The sequence below is a fragment of the Colobus angolensis genome, unplaced genomic scaffold, assembly GCF_000951035.1.
Source record: "Colobus angolensis palliatus isolate OR3802 unplaced genomic scaffold, Cang.pa_1.0 Scaffold291, whole genome shotgun sequence".
NCBI classification, from domain to species: Eukaryota; Metazoa; Chordata; class Mammalia; order Primates; family Cercopithecidae; genus Colobus; species Colobus angolensis.
In genome coordinates this window covers 2,715,515-2,726,551 of record NW_012116166.1, presented here as the reverse complement: position 1 = coordinate 2,726,551, position 11,037 = coordinate 2,715,515, and positions in this window count along the sequence as shown.

Here is an 11,037-nt window from a genome sequence, read left to right as displayed (position 1 = left end):
TCTCTCTCTCTCTTTCTGTCTCTTTCTTTCTTTCTTTCTCTCTCTCTCTCTTTCTGTCTCTCTCTCTCTCTTTCTTTCTTTCTTTCTTTTTTTTTTTGAGATGGACCCTGGCTCTGTCGCCTAGGCTTGAGTGCAGTGGCCCAATCTCGGCTCACTGCAACCTCGACCTCCCAGGTTCAAGTGAATCTTGTGCCTCAGCCACCAGAGTAGCTGGGACTACAGGCGCCCGCCAACATGCCCAGCTAATTTTTATATTTTTAGTAGAAACAGAGTTTCACTGTGTTGGCCAGACTGGTCTCCAACTCCTGACCTCAGGTGATTCTCCCTCATTGCCTCCCAAAGTGCTAGGATTACAGGTGGGAGCCACCATGCCAGGACATCAACGCTAACTTTCCGTTATACATTTAGAGGCAGGAGAAGTTAGTTGAACTTATTAGTTGACTATTATTTCTTTTTCTAAATAAGTAGTTTTACTTATCTAGTGAATTTGATTAGGTCCGCTTTTCTAAATTCCGATAGAATATCAGATCTTGGAGTTTCTCAAGCAAGCTTTTCATGCTCATAATTCCAGAAGCTAATACCCAGTTCTTCTAGGAAACTCACTTCCAGATCAAATGGGGACTGATGGGTTCCTACAGGTCTTGGAAAATGCTGGGGCCACCTGTGGCCACAGCTGTCCACTTCCTGTGGGCACAGTCTCTGCCGCCCCCATCTGATCTACGGAGAATATCAGTGGGATCACCAGCAGGGAGAGCTCCAGGCAGCCAGGAATTGGAGTTGCTCTGACCACTGTGCAGACCCTGGTGAGAAAGGGGCCCCAGGGGGAGGAAGGAAAGGATAGCATGAGCTGGAATTTCCTTGAGCCCCTATTGTTTCTGCAGCTTCACACAGGATCATAGGAGCCTGAACCCAGAGGACTTGAATGACGTCCGGGCCAGAGCATCCATTGCCAAGACACAGCAGCTCCTCATCCTCCTTTGGAGGAGGGGCTGGGGGAGTCTGGTTCCCAGCATCACTGCGGCATATGCTTCCTGGCATGCCCGCAGACACACACAGGTACCCCATTCCACAGACAGAGCCCCTGATTTTGCATGCGGAGGTGTCTCACTAATCTTGGCTTCCCGGCCTGACCACAGTTGTCCTGAGTATGCCCACACCTACTAGGGTCAGACTCTGGGTGCCAATGCCTTGAAAGACACTATTTCCCATCCTTCAAGGGCAGGAGGTACATTTGAGAGATTCACTGCAAGACCCTAAGTCTCTTCAGCATGGGCCCTTCCCTGTAAGTGCAAACCAGAAAGCATAAGGGGGACCTAGAACTCCAAGTAGGGTACAGCAGGGAAGGGGTACCCAGCCCGGGGCTCTCTGTGGCCTGGACCCAATGTTGGCCATTAGGAGAGCTCAGGTGCATTGCCAATCCCAGAACCACTGGGTGAGCACAGATCCCCTGAGGGCAAGAGAGCAGGAGAGGACCTGGAAGATAAGGGAGGGGGCCAGCAAGGGGTGACAGGCAGAGGGAGGCCAGACTCAGCAGCTGCATCTGCTCAATCCCAGCCACAGGCCTTTGGAACTAGGACATTGTGAAGAAGCCATACAATCTTTCAAGACAGCTTTCTTAAAAAGAGTCTACCAGCAGAAAGAAGAAAGGAAGTTTTCCTTGTGGGAAGAATGGATTCCGTGGCGGTGAAGCAGGCGGTTGTAGGAAGGACCTCAGAGCATACCAGAAAAACATAATGGAACGTCTCACCAGAGTGCTGTCCTGAGACTGAAGGAATTAAAATGTCTTCTAAGGTATTGGATTCACCCTGCTGCACCATTGTCCATACCATTCAATGTGCCCCTTGGGGATGTGGGGACAGAAAGAGATTCATTGCATTAGTACCTACAAGGCTCATGCCTCCTTCATCCGTGCCCTCTGCTAGGTTCCTCCCACACTGACTCTGGGTGTGACCATGTGATTTTCACTGGTGGGATGATTGATGGTAACCATGCAAGCAGAATTGGGCAGAAGTGCCTGTGTGTTTCCATTTGCTCTCTTGGAAGAACCTCTGTCATGAGAACCAGCCCAGGCTAACCTGCTGGAGATGAGAGACCACACAGAACAGAACTAAGGAACCCCAGCCAAACCCATCCTAGACCCGCTGTCCTCCAGCTGACCTAGCCACCCACAGAATCGCGAGGAAGTGCAGTGAAGATCAGCTGAGCCTAGCCAGGATTGGCAGAATCACCCAGCAGACCCAAAGACCTGTGAGAAAACATAAATTGCTGTTGTTTTAACCACTAAATTTGTGACACAGTAGGAGCTAACTGCTCTAGCTGTCATGGAAAACCCATTAGTCATTCGATCAGGGGCAAGCCACTTTTCCTCTTCCTGTTTCAGCTCTTGAAATGCTCTTACACTCCAAAGATAGAACATAGATAGTGATTTTCAAGATATAACTAAAAGAGCAACTAGCCTGTAACTCACAGTTAATGATCAATAACTAAGTACTAGAAACAGGGTTAAAGACTTTACATGCGTAATCTTATATAGTTATGTCAGGTGGATACTATTATTATTCCTATGAGGAATCTGGAGCCCAGAAAAGCTAAGCAACCTGACCAAGGTCACAGCCTCCAGCAGCAGAACTGGGCCACAAACTCAATTCCAGTAGATGCCAAAGCTTGTACTCTGAAATGGTCCCCTAAGGTACAAATGAGCCTGCCCAGACCCTGGATAACTCTCTTTTGACTAAATCCCAATGCCTGATAAATGACCCATGGAAGTCCCATGGCCTGGTAAGTGGAGCTGAGTGTCAAGCCTACGGTGAGCAGTGTCGGGCCTCAAGTTGTCCTTCCTGCTCTGCAAAGTGAACAACTTTCCAACCTAGATGTTTCTTGAAGAGGCCAGTATTTCACGAGCTCAAAAGATGCATGTTAGTATTCCGCAAAAAAAAAAAAAAAAAAAAAAAAACAAAAAACTGGACCTAAACAATTCTATTGCATGAGCAGTGCCCAATGTGAGGAGAGCTCATTCCTCAGGTCGTATAACCCAAGGACCAGCCAGAAAAACTTACATAGAGACCAGGCCAGAGTATCCGTGCTCAGATGCGGTCAAGAAAAAGCCAAGATGACAACTGAAAAAGAACTGGAACAGGAAGACCTGTGGAAGTTTGCTTTGCCAGGGCAGGCATTATCCCTGTGCTCAGAATTCCAGGGTCCCTACTGTGGCCCATCCCCAGTGGGCGACTGAGTTGGCTCTTAGTTAAAACACTGCACCTAGCGGGCCAACCTCCCCCAGGAGCTAGGAAACCCTCTCTAGTGACCAGATTTCTATAATATCAGGTCTCTGAGTCAGAGGAACATTTTTTTCTTTAATCTGAAATTGCCAGGCCGATTTTACAGCCTTTCTCCAGAAACCCCTTCAGATTCCACCTCTGAACTTTAAAACAACAATTTTATTTAGAGAGCTGATTTATTCGTAAGTAAATAGGATACAGGGTGGGTGAAGTAAAAAGAACCAGGAGGCAGTTATTGGATTTATCAGCACAAAAGCTGCACTGTTGCCGGCAGCAGAGGCTCTCCCGTCCCTGTACCTTTCAAAACTAATATGTAACCATATCTGTTTTAAAAGAGTGATTCATTTTCCTCCCATTGCCTGCGAAACTCTCTTCATCCCCACCACAGGAAACTTGAGTCTGATTTTAATGAGCTTCAATTGGAATGTGGCCTTTGAAAAGTAGTGCATTTGAAAAGATGGAACATTAAATTTTGTAATGATGTAAAACATCTTCAATTTTTGACAGGACAATGGTGCTTATTGTACTTTATGAGTCCACTGGCGATTCAAAGGTCACTTTGTATATGACTCCACAGACAGGGGCAGCACTGAATGAAAATTAGGTTACATGTGATCAGCTTTATTATTAATCAGACGAAAATGGATTTTTAACATTTTTCTAATGAGCAACAGAGAAAGAAGAAAATACCACGAATAAAACTACAGAAGAACTAGAATGACCCAGGCTAAAAATGTACCACGGCCATATCTAAAAACGCGCTTTAAATCTGAAATACTTAAATACTATCTCAAGGAATAAAATGCAGCTGCATATCTTGGTGTCGTAAATATACAGAAAACTGCTGAAATACCTACTCTAATTTACTATCTCTGTCCTTTGTTTATAACTAACTAATGAACTGATTTCTCTGCACAGTATATTACCCCAACCCCCAAGAACACCAGGCTGGCTGAAGTTGTGTCACTATTTCCATGATAAATCCTGTTTTTCGGGGGTTTATAACTCAGCTGTAAATATGTAATTCAGACTAAAACTTGGCATACAAGGCCTTAACCACAAAGCAAATTTACGCCACAACCGCCACTCCACCCCCATCTAATTTTTTAAAGCTTTTTTCGATGTGTGATATTTTGGTATTAAAGAGCTGGGGTATTAAAATGAAGGAGAAAAAAAAACGCACAATAAATAATCATTGAAGAGTTGGTGGCTTTTGCTTTCATTTCTTATTCAAATCAAAAAGCTATTTTTCAAGATGCTCTTTGCAAAGCCTATCAAGGTGTTTAAGAAACAAAACAACAACGACAACACCAAAAACCACACTTCAAATCCCAAACAAATCAAACCAGGCAAAAGAGTATTTAAAGTACAACTGTGAGGAGCATGTGATCCAGGGAAACTGAGGCAGGGATGTGCCGGCTTGCAGAGTGCCTTCCTAAAGAGACACAGAACTCCAGGAAAGGCTGGACACTCTTGTCTGACCGTTCCTCTTGGAAGACGGTGGAGTTGCTGAACGCATTGCCTGGGACAAGAAAGCCTCCGGTTGCCACGTGGACCAGGTGGGTTTGCAGGAAGCAAACCCCACAAGCCTCACTGTGAGTATCCAGTCCCCTGGGACTGGACACTGTGGACCACAGAGGGAAGCAAGGCGGAGTGTATGGATGGTGCATGGCAGCGGGTCCCCATGACCAGGAACAGAACCTGGCTGTCTTGCCCACAGTATCAGACATAAGAGCCACTAGCGGAGGAGAGCACAGCCCATCTGCAGCTTCTGGACAGCTGTCAATTCCCCAGGAGGTCAGAAAGAAGTCGATGGAGAACACAGAAGAAAAAGATTGAAGTTGAGCCATGAAACTGGGGCTCCCAAGATGTCAAGGATGGGGTGGGGCTCCGGAGAACGAGGACCCAGGTGGGGCTTGAGATAGCAGTGGAGATGGAGGAACGACAGGGGAAGGAGACAGAGAGGGAGACACAGGCTCGGAGCGGGATGTCCTATCTGCATTGCCACTGACACCGGAGCAAGGAGTTACCATCCTAGACTCAGTCACCACAACAGCCTCCTTCCCAGCCTCCTACCTTCCCACCCTTGGGTCCCCCACACCCAGCAGTCAACTCACTCCAAATCATCTCACACCCTTCCTGCCTGGTGTAAAAGCCAGGGTCAGAGGCGCTATGGCATTTGTGAGACCCTCTGCAAAAGAAAAATGCAGGGCCCTTGGCTCAAACATCATTAAGAATTCTGATGTGGGCACAGTTGACCCTTATACCACGTGCAGAGCCCTTCTCAGCATAGGGCTTGAGGGACTGCATGGGTCTCACACCCCATGAAGCTGGCCTCCGCCGGAGTCCTTCTTGTGACCACAAGGTCTGGGCCATTTCCGTGATCTGTCCCTTCCCCTCTTCTACATATTCTCTCTCCAAATTTCTCTGAAATGTACAGTCTGTTGTCCTTAGAGCCTTACCCAAGTGTGCACCCCACATTCTCCCAGGAACACACTGGCCTCCTTCAAATCCCTGGGTGTCACTGCACGGGCCTTGTCTCTGTCCACCTCTGCAAAATAGCAGCATCCCCGGCACTCCCTAGCTCCTGGTTTGCCTTATTTTTCTCCATAGCCTTCTCACCATCTAACCTACCAGTTATTCCATTTGCCCACTGCCCTCTAGACTGTCAGCTCCTTGAAGACAGGGAGTGGTTTTTGCCTCCTTTCTGGACCACTGGGTCTCTGGTACCTAGAAAAGGATCTGGTGCACAGGAACCCTCGGAAAATATTTGCTGGATGACTGAGCAAGCACAGATGTCGCTACTCCCTTGGTTTCACTCCTCTTGCTGCAATAGATGGTGGTGGCCACCTGGGCCGGCAGTATCATCTTCAGGAGGCCAACAGAGCAAGACTCTGGATGGGAGGGGTGGAGCCCAGCCACCACTGACTGAGAGGTCCTGGGAGTAGGGGACCATGCCATTCCAGCAAAGTCCTATCCCATGGAGGGGTTGTCCATGGAGGGTAGTGCCTGGCAGGGCATAGCAAAGGAGAAACAGGTTCACAGGGCTAGGGCTCCTGGCTGTTTTTGTGCATTTCCATGCCCTAATGTTGAGAAGAGTGCCTGGCGTAGGAGAGATGTTCCATCAGTGCTTGCTGAATGAATGAATGAATGAATGAATGAATGAGTAAATTTTGCTGCAGAGTACCTCCTGACCATGTTTCCTGACAACTCAGTAATCCCCTGCACAGATGACAAGGAGTGGAGGTAAGGACTGCATGAGCAGAGGCAGGCTGTGTAGACCTGTCCCAGTGTAGACTGACAAACCCAGATGACAAATCACAGCCCACAGCCTTCCTGTCATCACTTACCAATACATGGCTGCACTAGACTAAATTCAAGCCATGCTAGACCTTGGCCTCTCACCTTTAAAAAAAATCGAATAGGATTTACCAGAAGTCAGGAAGGAAAAACTTATTGATTAAAAAATGTATTTTTAGTTTTATTTTATAACAAATACATAGATATTATAGTATACAAACAGACAGATCTGTACACTTGATCACGATGAAGTGCCTGCCCTCAGTTTTGTTGCTGTGACAAGGCCTGGCCTGGCATGAGCTCTTCACAGCGTGGGATCACATGGGCTTCAAGCTAAGTGAGCATGCAAGCCCTCCTGTAAGAAGAACCCTGGATTGACCAGAAAGGCATCAAGGTAACGCCTGTCTCTGCTGAATCCTGCCCTTGCTATTCAAGCCCAATGTCTTTGGCTGGGCTTTGGGCATCAGTGAGGGAAAGAGGTCATTGCTATCGTGACCAACTATTAGCACCAGCTGAGCACCTAATGGGGGCCACCCACAGGCCAGCCTCCCCAAGGCAAGGTATGGCTCAGCAGCAGGAGGCAGTGGTCTTGGGAGTCACACCTCTGGGCCTTTCTTAGCAGAGGAACCCACTTGGGAGCCTGACTTCTTTTCTTGAAGGATCTCTTCCCCCAGTCTTTCATGCTTACCCTGGTTCTCTGATCCCATTGCAAATTCACCCCCATGCATGGAGAACATCACAAATAGTTTTAGGCTACAAAAGAAGCCTTTCCACGTATCTTCTCAAGTTGAGAGCAGATAAAGTATTTTAAGGCTGCTATAGTTCCTAATTTGACCTTTTAATTTTGGGAAACAGATACTATCACAGCTAGTATGAAAGGTGGGCTACTTTCTGCCTCCCTGAACGGCATGCAATGTAAACAATATAACAGCCAGCTAGAGGAAGAAATACTAAAAAGAATCATCCAGAAACAACCATTTATTTGAAAGCAGTTTTCCCTGACAGAACTGGGGATTTTGGAAACAGAGCTGCCGTCCAGGCAATAGCTCCTCTGCACCTCGGGTGGTGCCACCACTGCCATGGCTATCATGTTGGAAGGTGTCCAGGAGGGGCTGAACCCCTGCTGGTCACAGTCAGCATGGAGTGAAACTTCATAGTGCAGGCAGTTCTGAGCAACCATCTGCCTCTCTCCAAGGTGGCTTAACTCAGATGTCCAAGGGTTGGCCCACGTTTTGCAGGTGAATTTGTTGTGTATGGCCATCAAAAGTCCTGACGAGTTCCCGCTCTCTATCCATGTGATACCTAAAAAGAAAACTAGAGTGGGTGTACTTCAATGCATGGACTCTGTCATGGGCAGTCTTGGTCTGTGAGGACAAGAGACCTTCATCTTGGGGGAGTTGGAGGATGGCCGTGTTTCTCGCAGTATCATGTTTCCAAAGTCTGTGACCATTCTTCTAAGTTTCAACTTTTCTTTTCACCAGGAATGGGGGGAGTGTGCAAAGACTGAGTCATGATGCCTCCCCTAGGCCCAGTAGTCCTACTGTAGAACTGGTCAGCCTCAGAAGACACATCAGAGTCCCAGGAAGAGGCAGAGGTGCTCCAGGGGAGCAGAATGAGCCTGGTACTGGGAGTCAGGACACCTGGGGCCCTAGCCCTGCCTTTCACTACCACAAACTATTACTAATGCAAGTCATTATTTTCTCTTTGAATGTCAGCTTCCTCATCTATAAAAATGGGAAAAATAGCCCCAAGTCCCAGCTCTGTTGACCACACAGGGTGATCGAGAAGCTCGAATTAAATACCAACATCTGGGAAAACCTTGGAAATCCTGTTCACTTACACAGGAATCCCTGGGTCCTACGGTCTAAGAGCCTCCCAAAACTCTGTTCCTCTCTCATCTGAGGGTCTTTGTCTTTCCTGTACCCTCTCCTTGGAATATGTGTGCCCTCCACCACCAAATTTCTGCACACTGGCGGGTCTGGTGCAGGTGGGTCTGAGCAACCATCTGCCTCTCTCCAAAGTGGCTTAACTCAGATGTCCAAGGGTTGGCCCACTTTTTCCAGGTGAATTTGTGGTGTATGGACATTAAAAGTCCTGATGAGCTCTAGCTCTCTATCCATGTGATACATGTGATACTGGCTCTAGTCTCTCTCCAATGTCCCCCCTCAACAAAAAGCCCTTCCCTGCCCTCTGGGGTATAAAATCCTGACCTTCTCATGTGAAGGTCCAGCCCTTCCTCCTGCCTCAACATCTTCATATCACTCATCCTACGCCGAACTTATTTGTTTGTTTGTTGTCAGTGTCCCCACAGAATGTAAGCCCACGAGAGATGTCATCTTGATTACTCTGTTGGCGACCATCTGCCAAAGCTATGCAGTAATGCCACATGTGCTAAATAAAGTCCATGGACAAGTAACCATGCACATTCCCCATGATGGAGTCCTCTCCTTTCTGACAAATTTGGAAAGAATGCTGTTTCTTCATTCCTCAGTACAAGGCTGCTGGATGGCAGGTGAGGTCAGGGAGTGGAGGGTAGAGGGGTCATGGTGTTTCCAGAACGGCTGTCCACGCAGCATGAGATCTGCCCTCTGCCCCTCCTCTCTCCACATCCCACAGCTGCCCCCCTTGAGTGCCCGCACTTCACATTCTGCTCTTAGGACTGGGGCCTGGGACCTTAGTGCCATGAACACCCCTCTCCCATGATTGAGCGAGAGGTAAGCCTGCCTTTCCCGGGGGTGGCAGCACATAGAGACCAGCCTCAGGAAGCAGTAGGGAGAGTACCTTTTCTAAAGAAGGGCTCTTTCAGTACTTTTTCTGCAAGTAGTACCTGGTCCTAGCTAGAGATGACTACACAAATCCAAAGACATAGCCCATAAGAGTTAGGGCTGCATTAAATCGAGATGCCCACCTCTTACCCATGTTTCCAAGTGGCCAGTCCTTCTGCAGGAAAAGGTGCCCCAAAGCTGCAAGGACAAGCCACACAAACACCTTCCTTGCTTGGATGTAGAGTGATAGCACTCAGAGGGATCAGTTTGGATGCATGAAAACAGGACCACCCCTTGTCTCTACTTCTACAACCAAGGGCAAGTCCTCTCTTCAACCTCCCTACCAAATGTGACCTCTAAGATGACTTCTATCTCTGATAGCCTAATAATCTTTCATTTCATCATGGAAGGCCCAATGTAGACCTCAGTGAACCCTAAAAATAAAGCAGGCTGCCTAACAAGGCATCAGAGATGCTGTGGGGGAGACTCATGCCCATGGTGGGAGGGGCCTGAGACCCTGGGAGGAAGGTGAATACTGGGATCACACTGGGCAAAGGGCACAGAGAAGCAGAAGGAGGAAGTGAGTCTGGAAGAAATGAGAAACTTGTAGGGCCAGCGCCAAGAAGGGGACATGGACTGCAAAGAGTCATTCTATCCCTCTGAGTCTTCGAAGTTACTTTCCTACTTAGCCTGTGGATCAGACACACTTTCCTTGGAGTTCTCTGGGAGATGCCCAACTTTGTATTTAAACGAAGCCCCTGCAAAAGCCATCCTCTGCCTTTTGGCCCCTCTCAAGCCTCAAAGACCCCCAGTAGAAAGGCCTCACCCCTTCTGGGGACACAGCTTGAACTAGACTTCTGAGTGACCCAGACCACTGAAGGCCACCCCCCTCTCCCAGGAACGACCCTTTTGTCAGAAGAGTACCCACAGCACTTCTTAAAGAGGAAAATGTGCTAAGATGTGAAAAAGCTAGAACCAAAAAAAAAGGGGGGCATAAAATGTAACTGTAAAGAGACCGACTGCAAACAAGCCTGCCTGCGTTGACGGGGGTGCGGGGGGCGGCTGGGGAGGGGTGGCAGTTAGACGACCCTCTACAGGCCCTGTGTGAAGCCCACTTGTCTTCCATTGAGGAGCCGGGGGGCAGCTGACCGCCTGAGTTATCAAAACTCCCAGAAATAAGAGGGTGTTTTATGGGACAGTAATTGGGCATATTCCCTCCATGACTTGAAGTCAACAGGCAGCCCCTACAGCTGGCCCTTCTAGGTGCTATCAGCAGCAAATGCTATTTTCATGGCCAATTTATTAGAGACTCCATGTTTTTTGAGGAGATGTCACCAACACAAAAAGGGGTATATTTATTGATATGCTTAAAATATAGGTTTTTAACTCGATTCCTTCACCCTTAAAAACAAAGTAAAGAGATAGACAGATACAATTATGTTCTGACTGTTTTCCGCCAGCCTGTCCAATGGCAACGTTTGTATATAGTTCTCAGTGGTGCTGAAATCTGCTTAGGAAAGCAACAAGTCCTTTGTTCTGTTGACAACGGTTATTACAATTAATTCATTTTGTGATTGGTACTTGCGCTGAGTGACAAGGTGTTATTTTACCTCCGTAAAAGTTAAAGTGGTAATATCTACATGCACAATAACAACGTGGGCTTGCTATCACTCACGGGGAGAAGAAAAGGCTGG